Source organism: Protopterus annectens, chromosome 8.part0 (assembly GCF_019279795.1).
Source record: "Protopterus annectens isolate FY-2018-M chromosome 8.part0, PAN1.0, whole genome shotgun sequence".
NCBI lineage: Eukaryota > Metazoa > Chordata > Ceratodontiformes > Protopteridae > Protopterus > Protopterus annectens.
This window is the reverse complement of record NC_056741.1, coordinates 879932720-879952018: the sequence shown is the minus strand read 5'-3', so window position 1 is coordinate 879952018 and position 19299 is coordinate 879932720. Positions and strand designations below refer to the sequence as shown.

At 41.5% G+C, this 19299-nt stretch overlaps 1 protein-coding gene across 6 annotated transcripts in view; it reads left to right on the top strand.

Moving 5' to 3' along the window:
* The window catches only part of CCDC120 (coiled-coil domain containing 120), a 1397471-nt gene that overhangs the window by 732477 nt on the left and 645695 nt on the right, over positions 1–19299 (top strand). For 5 of the 6 annotated variants that reach the window (XM_044080396.1, XM_044080398.1, XM_044080399.1 and 2 more), the window contains one exon: positions 9900–9984. The exons of the other annotated variant lie outside the window; for it this stretch is intronic. The gene's annotated coding sequence lies outside the window, so the exon portion shown is untranslated. The remainder of the gene's footprint in view (positions 1–9899; positions 9985–19299) is intronic. 6 annotated transcript variants of the gene reach the window in all.

Sequence of the window (19299 nt, the reverse complement as noted above, 5' to 3'; positions counted from 1 at the left end):
GCGAGGGACATACCTGCCTGGGACACACATTCAGTGAGCTTTATCATGTCTCTTTGTATAGTCCAGAGAGGTATGTTTCAAGTCATTCACACCAACATGGACAATGACAGAGTCACAGGGGTTCATGTTGTTGAAATACTTGAGTGTTTACATAATGTGGCGGATTCTGGCACCAGACAAGCAACTCACTGTAACTTTCTCCTTTTCCAGCCTGGTGAGGGGTACATCTGTGTGTCGCACAATCGAGTCTCGTATGACTAATATGTTGGGTTTATAGTTCGGCCTTAGAGGTTGTGAGACACTGGTGTGTGTAATGTGTGTTGTGCAATCTGAGAAGTGTTCTTGTGTTTTTGCGTGGGAGGTCTCTTGTGTTTTGGTGCGTTTCTGGTGGGAACTTCCATATATCAGGGTGTGAGCTGTGATAGTGTGAATGGTGTGTGAGGTGCAATGTTTGTGACAACCTTCTCAGAGCCAGATATAGGGGGGTTTAATTGTTTTATTTATTTAATTTTGAATAAAATCATAGTACACATATTGTAAAATGTTTTATGTATTTACATATCTAAATGAAACAAGAAAAATAGTTCAGTACATCACATAATTTTTTCACCCCCACACTTTCTAACCAAAACATAATTTGTTACATCATTCAAATTCCATTCTTTACTGTACAGCATTTTTTGACATAAGTCCAAACAAGTAAACATGCCACTGATAAAAGTATTTTGTCAGTGTTCTCTGTTTCCTTATCCCCTTTCATCCTATAATCCCCATGTGTAATCATTTCTATAGTAACATTTTTATTTCCTGTATTTATATGTACGTTTTAAACTTTTCTTCAAAAATCCTTTAATTTTGCTACATTCAGTAACTAAAGACATGTCTTAACACTTTTCTATTTATTATAGTCTTTTAATGTACATTTACTTTCCTCATAAACTTTGCATTTCATGTTACAATTCACAGATAACTTGTTCAATTACATCTTCTATGAAAAAACAGATCATTCATAAAGAGTGGTGGAATTTCTCTGGTGCCATGGGAAACTCCCCCCCAGTCAGTATAAATATAATCTTAGGTCTCCCATGAAAATAGTCCATAGGCCTAGTGGAACTAACCCAATCAATGCAGCATACATGCATAAATAAATAAACTTATTTTGGAGTTTGACTTTTTTCTCCAACCTATATTCATTGCTACAAGCTGCATTGTCTACTGCATGTGGATGGGAACAAGCAGTGTAACTGAAAACATCAGCTGGGGCTGGAAATGCAACATCAAGCAACTTGATATATCTTGGGTAGTTTAGCATCACTTGGGAGAAGAAATGAGTGTCATGGTAGAAAACTGAGTGACATTGCTTTGTACTTTATGTTCCTTTGCCTGCCAGTGATCAAGCCTCCCTCCTCCTCCTCATCCTGTCCATTTGCTCTCCCATCACATCTCATGAGTTGAGGTGAATGCATGGTGGTAGGCTGGCATCCAGGCTGCCATGAAGGGTAGATCTGTTCTCCTTCTGGCCTTCGGAGTCCCCCAGAGAAGCCTGAGTGTACTTAGATCCCACAATGCAGACCCCTGTGGCATTCCCACTTCCTCACATATCCATTGCCTGCCAGTATGTATGCTGCTCAGTGGGTGCTCATTCCCAGTCCTGACATTGTCTGTCATGGACCCCTGCTTCTGCTGAGGGCTTGATCATTGCAGTGGTCCAAGCTGCCATCCCCTCACTTCAGAATGGCTAAGTCACGGTCAGAATCTCCCCCCATTCTTCCTGAATCAGCTGCTCTTCACTTAAGCCATTAACTGAACATAGGTCATCTGGATCACAGCTACCACAGACCTGACCCTATATCTGAGATAGGTGTCTGGATCCAACAACAGAATTCCTGCATGGTTCATTTATGAAGTATGGTAGGAGTATCACTCTCAGCACTGCTGCTACAAGAAATGTTCGCCACTAGCATGGTATACTTGATTTCATCAGATGCAGGTGAAGTAGCTGCGCATAGAAGAGGCAGCAGGCATGAGTAGCAATATCTCTTAACATTATCATTTCCATATCCTACATCTTCCCTCATAGGTGCAAAATCTCTCCATCCTGCTTGTTCCTTCTGTGGAGACATTACTTTGATAATAGCTGTTGTAGTGTTGAAAGTGCATCTATAAAGTTGGTGAAGGATGGATAGGATTAAAGTTGTACACTTTTAGAGAAAAATACTTCACTCGTTGTTATGTAGGAGTCAATGTTCAGAATCTCATCTTTCCTTACTTGTTTTATTGCCTGTTAACTTCTGCAGTCAGATTTATTTTGAGTTAGGAGGTTGTAATTGTAACAGTTTCACGATTCTGTATTTATCTTTTTACCTAAGCTTTCTGTTTCTGAGTTTTACTTCACCCTGGCTATAGCTTTTTTATAAAGTTAGTGTATTTAATAATTTAACATTTGTTTACCAGGAAAGTCTGACTTGGAACAAAGCCAATTTTCAGCGGAGGCCCAGGGAGAAATGCTCCAGATGCATGTCTTTGAAATGTGGGAGGAAACTGGATCACCCAGAGGAAACCCAGGGGAATGCAGAGAGAACATGCAGACTTTGCACAGAAGGCACCCAGATGAGAATCGAACCAGAAAACCTCTTGCTGTGAGGCAACAACGCTACCACTGCACCACTGCACTGTCTGCAAAATGTCATTGCATAAACCAAATGCAACCCATATTGCTGGAGCAAGTGTAAAACTCTTTAGGGAGGTCTAGGAGATCCATAAAGTGTAAAAAAGAGGACATTTGCAAAGTTTCCTGTTTTCAACAAGGTAGCATACTGTTCGGAAGGCATAATAAAAGAACAGTATGTCAAATTATGTTCATGTTTACATGAAACCTGAGTTGCAGATACTCAGACTATTAACAAACGTTCCTTCTTCTTTCGGCTTTTCCCGGTTAGGGGTCGCCACAGCGGATCACCTGTCCGCTAATGATTGGCAGTGGAGTTTTACAGTGTCGAGTTGCCAGCCCGGTGCCCAACCTTCCACAGAAGGCGCACACACACACGGACGCACACCTAGGGCCAATTTAGAGTGCCCAGTCCACCTGCAGCATGTCTTTGGGATGTGGGAGGAAGCCGGAGCACCCGGAGGAAACGCATGCGACCACAGGGAGGACATGCAGACTCCGCACAGAAGGCACCCCCAGCCGAGGATCGAACCGGAGAACCTCTTGCTGTGAGGTGACAATGCTAACCACTGCACCACCGTGGCCGCCCTATTAACAAACGTTCCTATTACAGATTATTGGTTTATTTGTACTAACAGTCTTCGGTACACAAACACCTTAGATGATTTACTAATCTCCTCTTGGTCTCTATCTCCGGACCAGACATGTTGACACCAACACAATATGGTTTTATTTCGCCTGTATTCACTTTGAACCCCTGTAACTCAGTGGAAGAAGGGGAGCAGAGCTGTGCTTTGAGCGGTATTGTCACTGTATGGCAAGAGGTTCTTCAGTTTGATCCTCAGCTAGGGTGACTTCTGGGCACGGTCTGCATGTCCTCCCTTTGTTCATATGGGTTCCCTCATATTGCAGAGACAAGCAGTAGGCAAACTAGTGACTACTAAATTGTCCATAGATGTGTGTGCATGTGTGATGCAGAAGGATGGCCTGGCAAACTACTCTGCACCCCAACCATGTGAACTTTGTGGCTATCAGCATCTGTTCATGATGCCACTTTAGGAGTGTACTGCAACTGCAAGGCACGGAAGGAACTCATTGGAGGAGGGTCTTACCATCAGAACAGAAAGTTTTGTCTAGCCATGGATGGGATAGTGAAATGTGAGTATGCATACATAACCATTTTACATTTCCCTTAATGCTATCCTAATTTGTCCACTTTTCTCTGGACCTATCTGAATATGCCATGAGACAATATGTTATGAGTTACAGATGGTGTAGGACATTAAACCAGTACGTGTGACAAGTTTGAGTGATTATATACTCAGTGTGCCTCATTTGGTCCACTGCTTTCCACTAGAGGATGCACCAGTAGTGGTAAATAACCACGCCTCCGTAGAAGGAAGGAGAGCAGCCATTCTTTCCTTTCTTCCACAAGCTAGCCATTCAGCATTCAGGCTACTATTCAAACCGGGATCCACTTAGTGCAGCTGCACCTGTGGGCTGGCCACATTTGTTATGTTGCTGTTTATTCCTTGATTACTGATGATTCTAAATCGCTTGACACATCTACGTCTGTTTCTGGTTGTGTTATTGTTGTGATGATGGCTGTTTTGTAAGTGAGCTAGATAAAGACTTGGATTTGGGGGGTAGCTATCTAAGCATGAAACGGCTGGCAGAATTCCAGTCATTAGAAATGGTGGGATACGTGTTTGCATTTTCTGTTGCGGGGGAGTACTACTACAGCATATAGTTCTAATAAACAGTCAAATATACAGACTTAAGGCTGTGATCATCGCCTTTCTGATCATTTAGAGCTACAGGTATTGGGCAAGTTGTAGATGAAGGTCTGTCACTTGTATTTTTGAATATTCTTTCATCATTTGACTTGTATAGCCTAAAAGATTTTCAGTGCATGTTCCATGTATTCTGTATGGGGGAAAACCTTCCTAACAGCACCCCTTTAGTGTTTTCTCTCACTGTTCATGTTGGTCATTTCATTGTTGTGTTTAACCAAAAATAATTTGATTAATAAGGTCTACAGTTAAACACATAAGAACAGTACAACTTTCTATTTATATAAATGTGCAGTACAGAGAGTCCTTCGGTGCTGGTAAGCAAAAATATCAGCGTCGTGTGAAAATAAAGGGCAGTAGTAACACTATAAAGGAGTTGTAGAAGTTATTATGTTTGATGTGGAAGGTGGGAAAAAGTAAAGTCTCTAGACATTAGGCATAATGAGTACATGGAAATGAAGCTGTATGGATCACATGGTCCTCACCTGCATTCATATTCCTGTTTTTTTCTGATTTCTACATCTATTTAAAAAAAATATTTAAAAAAAAAATGCCAGTGTGTCACTGGCTTAATTTCAGATTTTGCCTGAATAAAAGTATTGTGCTGAATGTTAGATGTATTCTTCCCTTACTAACTACAGCTTTTTAACATCTTAGCAAGGCTGACTATCTTAACAATGGGACAGCTTGTGAAACTTAATAATGGTACAGTACTGTAGCCATGACTTCTGTGTGTGCAGAAAAATGTGCTCACTCCACTGACTGCAGAGGACATGACTGCACAAGATAAGCCAGGAATTTTATGATGTCTTACAAACTAGAGCTAGCTTTAGTTATGCTATGCGAGTCAGCATTATTAATGCCTTTTTTGTAGGTCTCTGTGTAATTGCTTATGCTCTTTACACAACACTAAGCCACAGTATGCGTCCTGCTGTTTTTTCTTGCTTTACTTGTTGAATGGTTTCATGTTACAAGTTCTTTCTGTGTACTGTGATCTACAATCCTTTGTTCTTATCTGATACTAGTCAGCAAAACATGGTTCAGGCACAACATGAAATAAGAACCATATGTGCTGCTGAGGACATGAACAGTGTAAAGGAAAACAGTTGCTGTAGTACTGAATTGCTCAACTGTCATAAAAAAATTGTAAAAAGAAGATAGTAAAATACAGTTATAACAATGCTGTCTGATATGTGGTGCGTGGGATTAGAGTTGTTAGCCAGCTGTTTCCTGTGGTCCAGTGGTACAGGGTTTGATTTCCTCAGCCCTCATTGCATAATTGTGTGACTTTGAGGAAGTCACTTAACCAGACTGTGCTCTCGAGCTGAGCCTGAAAAAAGGACCTTCGAGATCAGTGCTCAACCCCAGTTAGCAAATATAACTAAATATAAATAAAAAATAACATGTTTAAAAAAGAAAACATGAGCTGATTTCAAGGGATACTGCATGTATACTGTTCCATACCTCGTGCCACTGAGGCATCACTCTTCATCTATGTGTGTATTCTAGTTTTAAGGTTTTTAGAGTGGCAGCCCGTGCAGAGGATTAAGGCTGTAAGCAGTTAACTGGCTGCTTTCTGTAATCCTCTGTTTGATTCTCTCAGACTCCTTTTGCCAAATATGCAAGCCATTTAACCAGACAGTGTTCTGGGAAAATTAGTCTAAGCTCCTCGGTGGTCTCCTGGACTACATACCTAATAACTACCTATGAACTCAAAACCTCTTAAGTTATTATGTAAAAAATAAACAAACTACACAGCAATGGCATAATCTGTGTTTACTAATGTTCTGTTTCAATGACAAAGAACCATTGTGGAATTTAACTCCATGTCATTATCAGACATCACAATGTATTTCATAAGGCAGGTCATGACCCCTTTCACTAGAGTTATCACTGTAGCAAAATGCCTTCCTTTACAGTTCAGTTCAGTCCAGGAAATGTTTGCAGGTGACCTCAGAGTCAAGCATTGTTTGTGCATGCTAACCGTATAGGAGTGAATAAAATGCTCTGGGATAATCTCTGCTAAGTTCTTTGTATTTTGAGTGTAACCAAGTCCATCTAGGGCTGTAGAGTAACCATCAACTGGTGTAGTTCATAGTTTTCTAGTGCTCTCTCCAACATATCTCACTGGACATGGGTAATACCATCTGTTCATCCCTGTACCTTTCACACAAGAGAGGCTTTTCATTTTTAAAACATTTTTTGGTGTATAAAGTATAATAAATAAATTATCTCATCAGTTTTCTTGGATAAGTCTAAAGCCTTTGACAGTCTCCCACAACAAACTTCTAACTGCTCTCTCATACCTAAAGGATACAATCTTCATGGTTCCATAGTTGCTTAACAGGTCGTCAGCAGGCAGTTAAGTGGCAATATGTCCTGTCCACACTTCTTCCTATTCCCCTTGGGGTCCCACAGGAATCCATACTTGGCCCTCTTCTCTTCAGTATATTCACTAATAACCTCAACTCAGCCACCTCATTTTCCACCATTATCCAATATGCAGATGATTCAGCATTAATATGTACAGCCCCTACCATGCAACAAATTCAGGACAAAACACAACAGGCCTTTACCGAAACTGAAACATGGTAACTCCCAACTTATCCTTAATCCCAAAAAAGCAAAACTTAGGATCTTTCAACCTAGTAGATTCCTCCCACAGTTCCATATCACAGCTAGTAACAACATAATGGATTACACCCGAACCAACCACCAAACTAGTAGGAGTAATTGTAGATGATAAGCTAAGATTTGACTTGCATATATCACAAACAATTTAAAAGGTCCACAAAAAATGCGCACCCTTTACAGAAACCAAAAATTTTTAACAAGTCTCCACAAGAGCTGCCATACCCAAAACCCCACCTACTAGCAACTCTATTATATGCTTCTCCCATCCTCCTCAACCTCAAAAAAAAAAAAATAAATAAATAATTTAGATAAATAGAATACAACAAAATAGCTAAATTTGCCACTGGATCATTGCACAGGTCACATCACTGTCTAGCCTCAAAAAAATCTCCTGGCTTGAACTACCTCAGCTTCTTGCATACAATCAATTAATCATGGCCCACAAATTACTCTATAACCCCCCCCCCCCCAAAAAAAAACAGCTCTCCAAAACTTACTACAACCTTACTCTAACACTCAAACACTATGATCATCAAGTAAATCTTTATTGCAAGTCTCTAAAACTGACAACACTGCAGGAGACTCCTTATACTCTTCCTACATCTCAAAAACCTGGAACTCCCTCCCCCATAATATTAGAACCACTGACAACACACTTAAAAAAACTACTCAAAAACGATCTGATACTTGGCTCTGCTCATGCAACACCCCTGGCTGATCTCCTGTTATGATAAGTGCACTGTCCATGAATAATTCAGTGTGTCTCTTGGACAGTGATCTTATTTGTATTATGAGTTTTCTTTTTTTTCTTAAATGTGTGATAAATTTAGAATTATTTTCCCTTTACAAATGTAAGTTAATGCTCATATGTTCTATGTTAATAATATCACTATGTTAAGTTCTATATCTGATGTATCTACTGTTAGACTTGCTGTATCTTATGTTGTATATATTGTTTGTCATGTTGTATTTACTGTTACTAATGTATGTACTGTCACTTTTTGTGGAGCTTTGGAGCTTTTCTTCCTGGGCCTCCATTGAAAATGGGTTTTGCCCAGTCAGACTTTCTGAGTAAACAAATGTAAAATAAATAAAACGTATAATAAGATGGATAATTCTAAAAGCTAACCTAACATTCCTGAACTACTGGCATTGTCACAAATTAGAATAAAGAAACCTAACGTTTGCATTTTGTTAGTAGTTTCTTTTTTCCTCAAGTGGTAAGGGAAGTGTATTTTAAAAACTGAAGCATGTACATCTACATTATCTGTCTGTGACAGGTTTCTTTGCTGTCATATTCATCAGTTTTCTGAGCTTTCAAGAAAATAAATCTATATCTGCCTTAAGTAAATCATGCCATAATGACTGTTTGTAGAAAAACAGGTCTGTTATTAGTCACAAAGTACTGGTTGCGTATCTTTTAGGGTTGTACTTTCTCAGGCTGTGAGTAAAAAATTAATTTGTGCAAGGCAGTGTTTGAGAAAATGTATTTATTTATTGATTGATTGGCATTTGTTTACATGGAAGGTCTGACTATGGCAATGGTACCTGTTTTCAGTGGGGCCCAGGGAGAAAACCTACAGTAGAGACAATATTAAGACAATCGCAGATTTAAGTAATATGTAAGATAAAGAAGTAATGTAATCAAAATTACTGCAGCTGCTGTAGGACATTAAAGACAATGGTTTACTGTTAAAGACATATAAACATAGTAGTATAGCTGCTATTGGAAAAAAATAAAGAGAATGATTTATTGGCAAAGACATTGGGTGAGTTTCCAAAAGAGCTGATCTCAGTATGAGTCTCTCTAATTCCAAAAGAGTTACTGTTAGTGTAAGTGACATTGTAACGTAAGAGCAGGGCATTTCAAGTATGAAGAATGAAGTGGCTAAAACTGTGCGAAAGGAGGGGGAAGGAAATATAGGTGAGTTAGGCTGAGAGTCTGCACTCTGCACCCTTGTGACTGTTAGAGGTATGTGTACTTGCTCTAGGTGTGGAGGGTGAAGGTGGGTGCTGTGTGACCTAATATGTTCATAGGTAAGTACTAGGCTAGCTGCTCTTGTGGGCCATTTTAACCCTAGCGCATTTCCCCAAAAGTGAGATTCAAGCCCTGTACTTTGTGTATGTGAGTTAAACATTTTAATCACTATACCAACCCTAACCATCATGTCTGACATTTCTTAGGTCTTTAACGTGGGAGGCTTAAGTAGTGTTCACTTAACAACATCAGTGTAAGTTGGTTTACTGAATGTGCTCTGTACAGTGTGTCTATTTATTGTGTTTACCAAATGTGTTCTGAGGTGAAATGTTAGCCGCCTACTTAGGTAAATACTTATACCTCTCACAGTCTGAATTATGATGAGGTAGTAAAAGAGTTTTCAGTAAGGACGAGGCAGTTGCCACACTGTGCCAAAAGCTAACTGAGATTAGTCAGTGCAGATAAAAGGGTATAACAAAACAGGATAAGTTAATAACTTACTCTTGGTGTAAAACAGAAGAGGATAACTTCAGTAGAAAAATGTGATCATATCAATATGGGTAAAAGATATGAGCTGTGATTAATGTGGTAATGACAAGTGCCTTAACAGCCTTAATCACTAATGATCATGGCTTTAATGGCCTTATACAACAGGTTTATGTAAAGTGAAGTTTAATGGTTTTTAAATTAATCTTTTGTTTTGTACTTATTCGGGTTTGCCTAAATGTTGTATTCACAGTCTGTTCAGTTCATGTGCTTCTGTTAAAATGTACACTGCTTTGCACATTTTTTATTATTTTTTAATTTATTTATTTTTGTCTTGAAGATTTTTTGGTATTTGGAAGTGACCGTAGAGGCGTGTGTTTCGCTTTCCTACTGAGAGCGATAATGTGAATTCAGAGCACATGCTGGTAAGTGCCAGTTATTTAGTTTTTGCTGGTTTGTTAACTGGCCATGATATTACTAATGGCGACAAGTTCAGATTCATTTTCCTCTTTAAATTAGTGTAGTGATGCTTCTCTGCATGACCCTTCTTACCTTAGGAAGTGTATAATTTACAGTAAGAATGGTTCAGTTGTTGCATGTTATTTAAATTCATGTTGTATCATATACCCTGCTGGCAGGATAACCAAAGAATGAGGAATGTGTCCTTTGGCAGGGGATGCATTTGAATCAGTATGAGGGAGCAGCCCTAGTAGGGAACTGGAAAACCAGACGTAAGAGTGAGACTTGAATCTCTCCTTATAGATATTTGTACTGGGAGTTAGAGAATACAATATCACAGTTAATGTGTGCAATTATATGAACTCATCTAATAAGAGTGTCAGAGTTAAGGTCTGATCTGTTGTAAGACCCAAATATCTGAAGGCCGAGAAACTGACAGGAAATGTTTGTTTGCAAGTTAGAGATTTGTTCATTTTCTAAGGTACATCGTGGAACTGAATGCATGGCTATAACACATATCAACCATTCTATTCACCCACTGAAAATGATAGAGTAAAAGGAGGAGGTGTATCTACATAAAAGCTAAGCTCACCTCAAGGCTGGTCAAACTATATGACCTGCTTGAGCTACTACATGTCCAATGAACCATGGGAAAAATCCATTACCATATTCTTGCTAGCTACAGATCCACCTCCATCAACCAGGACATCCCTATATCATACCTAGAGTTACTTGAAACCTTCACCATCCAGCACAATACCATTCTCATGGGCGATTTTAATTACCCTTCCATTAACTGGGAGGAATACATAACCACTAACACACAGGCCTAACGATTTCTCAGCTTTGTGGATTCAAATACCCTGGAGAAACTGGTCTGCACTCCCACTAGGGGAACAAATACCTTAGATCTGATACTCAAAAATGTGGAAGAGCACTGCACCCCTATATGTGATGTCCTTACTGGTAAGATCATATCTCAAGGTTCCGTGAAAGTTGAAGTAAAACTAGACTTCCCCCCACCGAACCCCAAGAACTTTTCTAAGGTAAACTATCTCCTACATCCTATGGCATAGCTAGTTTCCAAGCTCCTTAAAATTCAGAAAACACAGAAGCCTATGCAGAGAAGTACACAGAAGCCCTGTATGACCACATAAACAACTGTGTAGAAATGACCATACCAAAATAAACCCAGATCAAACCACGAAAATGAGCCGCCCTGGTGGACCCCTAGTCCTAAAAGATTATACAACAAAAGGAAGAAAATCCTATAGAGAAATAAGAGGGAATGTGCACAACAGAGCAATGAGTCCCTCTAGTATAAAGAAGCAAGTCAGGGAACAAATCTCTAAAAGCAGACTTTGAGGTCAAAATTGCCTTCAATTCTAAGGATAACCATAAGGCATTTTTCAGTTATCTCTGCAGTCTTAAGGGCAACACTCAACAATGTGCAGAATTAGTTATAGATGGCATCTCCTATACTCAGCCAGAAGATATAGCAAAACTGTTTGTTGACTGATAAATTCAGCTCAGATTTCATTTCCCCGTCACCCCTGGTTGTCCACCAAGAAATATACTCCACCACTCCTCTGCCAATTATCACCAGTGAACAGGTAGCCACTGCACTCTCCAGAGCTAAAACACGGCTTCAGTGGGACCTGATGATATACCAGGTAGTCTCTTAAATAGCTTAAGTCAGGACCTAAAAGGACCAATAGGATCTCGATTTAACCACAGCCCCATACCAGCTTTTTCCCAATAGAATGGAGAACAGCCAAGGTCATCCTCCTGCATAAAGGGAGGGTAGTCAACTGACCCAAGAAATTACAGACCCATAAGCTTGACTAGTCTTATTGTCAAGCCATGGAAAGAATGGTCATGGACCTGATAAATAATGACATAGGAAACCTCTAAACACTGGACCTGACCCAATTCAGCTTTGTCAAATGCAGGTCATGCCTACTAAATTGGATGGACTTCGAGAAAGTCACTAAGGCCATGGATGAGGGAAAAACAGTATATACTACCTTCCTCAACCTGGCCAAGGCATTTGGCACAATTCCCCACTCAAGTATTATTAGTAAACTCACAAAACTGGGCATAAACCCATACATTACCAGATGGATAACCAGTTGGCTCATGGACAGGATGCATGTTGGTTAAAGTGGCTGAATCCAGTTCCAGCAAGAATGGTGTGCCCAAGAGCTCAGTGCTGGGACCTCTCCTGTTTGGAGTATACTTCTCTAACACCAAGGCCAATGTGGAGGGCCTCTGAATGACAAGATGTGCAGGAGACCACAAGCGGGGGCAATAATTGAATCCCCTAAGAATGTAGATATCTTTCAGGGTCTAAATCAGGCAAATGTTTGGTGTCAGAACCATGGCCTGAAACTAAATGTCAGGAAATGCATTATCATACCCCTTGGAAAATCAAACACCGCCACTAACTACAGCATTAACAACACACCCCTAAGAGTAGACGCTGAGGTGAGGGATCTAGATACACAGATACACTGGTAAGGAAGTCCTTCTGTGTGGCACAACTTATAAGTAAAGGTATGGCATCCAGATCCAGGGAGATTATAATCCCACAGTACACAGCCCTCATTAGGCCAATAATTGAGTACAGTGAGACATTTGGAATGTACTTCACTAGGCACTTACAACAGCTGGACTGACCTTAAAGGTTCCTCACTAAGAAAATACAGGGTGTTAATAACATGTCCTATGCATATAAACTGAAGGCCATTTCCCTTTACTCTATCTCCTATTTACTATTAAGCGGGGGCCTATGCCTTACCTACAAGGCACTCACAAATCCAGCCCTGTTGGAGCTGATACACATCCTCAAGGCAAATAGTATGAAGATCACCCATTCTAGGAATCTAAATTTAGTCAGTGAATCAAACAGAACATGCTTTAGAGACAGATGCATGTCTCAGGGATTGCTCAATCTTTGGAATATGCTTCCTAGTCACATTCAGCAGAGTCCTTCCCTGGCCTTCTTAAAGACCAATTTGGATTGATGGATGAGGAATCATAAACTCACACCTGGGATAGCACCTATGTCCCTTATGGACAAGGAAAATTTGTAAAAGCTGTAAAATACTCAAGGCATAGGCACAAACCCATGCCATCCACCTCCCCCTAGGGGCCCACATACTGGGTAAAATTGGGTTATATTGGCTAGACTTGTAAAGGCTCTTGAGCTGTTAGCCTGGCAATCTCCTAGGAACCTACAAGTGCCCCAATGTACTCATATAGCTTTGTTTCCATATTTATTTGAGCTGTTTTTTTTTTTTAATAAAAAGCTTCATATACTTTTTTTTATTAAACCACAGCCCAGGTAAATTTGGTGTATTCCTTAGTGAGGTCAACTAAGGAATAACATGAGGTGTGCCCTTAGACTGTAATAGACTTGTTTGCACAGGCAAGAAGATATACCCATTAAAGTTTGTGGATGTACATCATGCTTTCTGTAAAGTCTCTAAGTCACTGAAGTCAGACTTTACTGTTTGTGTTCAGTGGCTCTACATTAGGGTTGGTTCATTCAAAACTTTACCATTTCAAAAGGAGTATCTGAAAATCTTTGCTGATGGGGGGGGGGGGGGGGGGAGTACTATTTGGTACTATTTGGCACTTTGATCACCACATACGGTGGTGTTAAGGTAAACATTTTTTTAACTGAACAAATTGCTTTAAGTCAAAGACTGAATGAAAGATATAATTGAAACTGGCTACACATCTGAAGCTTTTGCTGTTAATCTTTGTCCTTAAGTTACTTACAAAGAAGTCAAAGTAGCCAGTGAATGTGAAATAGTGCATTTCCTTGAATGTTTAGATAGTAGATAACCAGATCTTTCATGCACATCAGAAGTTTACATACATATGGGACAGTGTGGTGTCATTAACAAAGATGGAAAAGAAGAGTACAAAAAGTGAATGCTAGAGGGTATGTATTTTAAATGTTATAAGAGGTGAGAGAGTAAGCTATGTTTGACATTTTAAATGCATTCCCTTTGTATGGTAGCTAGTTGACTTAGCCAACCTGCTAGCAGATAGGTTCAGTGCAAACTCCCCCTATCCCCCCAAAGGCCCTTTTGACATCCCCAATACTTGTCCTGCACCTCACATCTCCATACATCAAGTGTAATATGCCCTATCCAAGGCAAAAAAACACAGCTTCCATGGGACCTGATAGTATCCCAGGATGTATTCTGCACCATCTCCAGCAAGAACTGGCTTCGCCATTGAGCACCCTATTCAACCACAGCCTAAGTACTGGCTTCATTCCAACAGAGTGGAGAATCGCCATTGTCATCCACTTGCACAAAGGTGGTGCCACTACTGACCCTGAAAACTTTCATCTCATTAGCTTGACAAGTGTGATCTGTAAAGCCATGGAGCGTATTATTATGGATCTCATAAACAAGGACATCGGCACTCTCCAAGCACGTGACCCTGCCCAGTTCGGATTCGTCAAGGGCAGATCTTGCCTGTTGAACCTGGTTGACTTCTTTGAGGCTGTCACCAAGGCCTTGGATAAGGGAAAGTCACTACATACAGCTTACCTTGACCTGGCCAAGGCCTTTGACACAATCCCCCACTTGGGCATCATCGAAAAGCTAGCACAACTTGGCAAAAATCCCTATCTCATCAGGTGGGTGGCCAACTGGCTCACCAACAGGATCTTCAAAGTCAAAATATGCACCTCCACCCCCGACAGCAGACCTGCCACTAGTGGAGTTCCCCAGCGATCTGTCCTGGGACCCTTACTGTTTGGCATCTATTTCTTGGAGGTACAGGTAAAGACAAAAGGCCTGTGGCTGACCAAGTGTGCCGACGACTGTAAGTTGGGTGCTGTCATTGACTCCCCAAACAATGTTAACATACTGCAAGACAGTCTCACAGCAACTAAGGACTGGTGTCAAAGTCATGGCCTCAAGCTAAATGCAAAAAAAACTGTATCATCATACCATTCAGCAAAAACACAACCCTACTGATTACCACATCAGTGGCAATCCCCTAAGCACACAACCTGTGTTGAGAGACCTGGGCACTCAGATTGATAACAACCTCATATTCGACGATCATGTTGCGGCATGGTCAGAAAAGCCTTTTACTTGGTTCATCTCATAAGTAAAGGGATTGCATCCAGAAAAAAGGAGGTTATTACCTCTCTATACTCCTCCCTCATGTACCTCTCCAAGCATCTGCACAAACTAGAAAGGCCACTGAAATACCTCACAAAGAGAATCCATGGCCTCCAACACCTGTCCTATACAGACAGACTCAAATTCCTATCACTCTACTCAGTATCGTAGAACTAGCCTGATTCTCAATTTTAGCACTTGAATTTGCTTTTTTCTGCTCAGCACTGGTTCACAACTTGTTGTAGGCACTAAATAAGCTACAAATCACTACAGCACTCAACCTTCCTCATTTGCTTAGAGGGAAACAGCTCTTCTACTTACTTTCCTCATTTGTCAAGAGGAAAATAGGGTTTATCCAGGCATGTCCAAGGGACAGCTCCCGGTGTTTTCTCCTGTCTTCCTGATGAATCTGGGCATATTGGGGCAATGTAGCAATTGCCTCATGTACACAGACAACCCTCTCCTCCTACCACCCAACACTACAACCTGTGAGAGATGCACTTACTAGCCAAACTGGAGGCAAAGCTGTCTCCAACCAAGACTGAACTTGACAGTCAAGAGAAGAAGGTAAACACTTGCACCAGACCACACTCATCACATAGTCCCACTAAACCTACACCACCAAAATCCACACGTAGAAACACAAAAACATTAGTGGAGACTCTCAATAATAATCTGCCCAAGCAACAGAGAACTCCAAAGCAGAAACGCAAGCAACCTCCACTCCCAACACAACCCAAATGACACATAGCCCACAGACTCATAAGGCAAAACAATGTACCCAACACACTAGTCATAGCTGACTCTATAGTCAGGCACACTGATGTTCCACTCACCAGGCTAAACAAGGAGAAGGTTACCGTCAGCTGCCTGTCTGGTGCCAAGATCCACTACATAACCCACAGGTCACTCCACAACAAGTACAAATATGACTGTGTCATTGCCCTGGACTACATGAAAAGAGACATGGAAGAGCTCTCCGATCTTGTAGTCCAGGCAGGTATGACTCTAGCCCTGAGTAGCATCCTGTCATCTCCAAGAGTGATACCGCAGTATAAGGACAAAATGATTGACTAAACTTCTGGTGTCATTCTAAGGGGATCCAGTATATGTCTGCCTGAGACGACATGGTCGACAGGCCGCAATGCTTTGCCAGACATGGCCTGCACCTTTCGCCTCTGGGATTCTGGATACTGGCTAAGGCTCTTGCCACCCCTATAGTGCCTTTTGTAGGCAAGATTCAAATGACAAATTCAGCACCATAACAGGTACAGGCAAGCAAAAACTGAGGGTAATGTTACTCAATGCTAGAAGTCTAAACCTCAAAATGCACTCACTCGAGGCACTCCTTAAAATGGAGAACATCGATATATGTGCAGTGACTGAGACCTGGTTCAAGGCTGCAGAGAGCACCCCTGCACTACCAGGCTATAACTCATACCACACCTTTTGGCCATCTGACCTGGACCGGAACACCAGAGGTGGAGGTGTGTCCATATTCAGTAAGGATATCCACGCCTCCAGCCTAGATGCCCAACATAATGCATCCGAGATTATCCAAGTGCAACTAACTCTTGGCAAAACTGCAATTCAAATTGTAGCTTGCTACAGATCCCCAACCATGCCCCAGGATTCCCACTCCTCTTTTCTTGATATACTGGAAAATGTTAGGGTTCAACCAAACACCCTAATAATGGGTGATTTCAACTACCCCACCATTAACTGGGAAAACTACTCCCTCACTCAACGCTTTCTAGAATTCATAAACTCCAGTGCTTTGGATCAACTTATCCACACCCCCACCAGGGGCAACAATATCCTAGACCCAGTCATTACCAACATGAGTGACCGGTGTTCCACACCTGAAGTCAGCCCCTCGTTGGTCAGATCTGACCATAAGCTAATCACCATAAATATCCACATCCTGCCCCACCCTCCAGTAAGGAAACCACTGTAAAAAAAATTCTCCAGAGCCAACTTCATGCTTTTCAAGACAGACATGGCGAACTTCACGACACCCATGCAGATGGACAATACAGTTATGACTTCTGAATCCTACACAAACGCACTCTATAAACACTTACACAAGTGCATGGATCGTGCTATCCCTAACAGAACCAAGACTCTATCCTCCAAAAAAATGAAGCCAATCTGGTGGTCCCCTGCTATAAACAAACTCAACAACAGAAGGAAGAAACTGTTGCAAAAGAGAGTAAAATCCAGTGAGTGGAGAAGCTCCCTGGTCAGCCTCAGTAAGAAGCTGAGATCCCTCATAAAATCCACCAAAGCTAGCTATGAAAACAAGATTGCCACTGATTCTAAGGACAACCACAAAGCATTCTATAGCTATGTCAAGAATCTCAATGGCAACACCCAGATCTGCTCTGAGTTGCAGCACAATGGCATGAAAATTACAGAACCAACTAATATTGCCAACATCCTGGGAGATGGGTTCAGTGCTAACTTTACCCCCTTCTCACCCCCTAAAGGTCCCATATCTATACCAGATGAAAGCAGAGTCCCTGTAATCACAACTACCCAGGTAAAAACTACACTGTCTAAAGCCAGGAACGCAGCATCCATGGGACCGGACAACATCCCAGGCTGCGTTTTACACAAACTTCAGAATGAACTGGCTCCCCACCCAAGTACCATGTTCAGTCATAGCCTTGCAGCAGGCTTTGTAGCCACTGAAAGATGCATAGCAACAGTTATCCCACTCCACAAAGGGGGAGCCACCATGGACCCCGGGAACTATCGCCTATTAGCCTGATGAGGCTGGTCTGCAAGGCCATGGAACTCATAAACAAAGACATTGGTAACCTCCAAACTCTGGACCCCACCCAGTTCAGGTTTGTGAAAGGCAGATCATGCCTCCTGAACCTGATCGACTTCTTTGAAACAGTCACCAAAGCCATTGACAAGGATAAGGTGGTTCACACAGCCTATCTTGACCTCGCCAAGGCTTTCGACTCCATCCCTCATTCTGGAATTATAAATAAACTCACTAAACTGAGTATAAATCCCTTCATCATAAGATAGGTTGCCAACTGGCTCACTGACAGAACCCACACTGTAAAAGTTGCAGACTCCAAATCTGACTTCCAACCAGTGACAAGTGGAGTACCACAGGGTTCAGTCCTGGGTCCTCTCCTGTTTGGTATCTACTTCTCTGAAATACAGGCTAACACAGAAGGTCTCTGACTAACGAAGTTCGCAGATGACTGCAAATTAAATGCCATAGTTGAGTCCCCAAATGACGTGGACATCCTACAGAAGGGCCTCACCGAGACAGATGTCAGAGCCATGGCCTCAAGCTCAATGCCAAAAAGTGCATTGTCATCCCCTTTGGAAAAACTCTGTGCCCATGAACTACCACATAGGCGGCAGCCTACTTAATGCTGAATGTGTGATAAGAGACCTTGGGACTCAGGTGGACAGTAGTCTCTCCTTTTATAATCAAATCGCCACAGTAGTCAGGAAATCCTTCTACATGGCACACTTCATCACAAAAGGGTTCTCATCCAGGAAAAAAGAGGTTATTGTTCCCCTATACTCAGCTCTCATTAGACCCATTATAGAGTACAATGCCCCTTTTGGAATGTATCTCACAAAACATCTGCAATAGCTGGAAAGGCCACAAAAGTACCTCACAAAGAGGATTACCAGACTCAAACAGATGCCCTACGCTGACCATCTAAAAAAACTCTAGGTTTACTCCATAGCATATTGCCTACTCCAAGGTGATCTCTGTCCAACTTACGAAGTTATGTCATACCCAGAGTTGTTGGACATGCTACAGCTAAGGAAATCCCAATCCCCCCCTCCCCCCCGAGCTACACGCTGTAGGGACCTAAACCTTGTCACCACAATAAATAGAACATGCTGGAGGGATAGATTCCAGTCCCAGAGACTTCCCATACTCTGGAACAAGCTACCCATCTATGTCAAACAGAGTTCCTCATTAGCACTCTTCAAGAAAAATCTTGATGCGTGGATGGGAAATAGGAAATTCACCCTGGGGAGCACTTCTGTGTCTCTGCTCAACAGGGGCACAGGAAAATAACTTTCTTGGGTGGCGAAAGCCAGGGAACCTTGTTGGCTAGGCTTACATAGGCCATTGGGCTG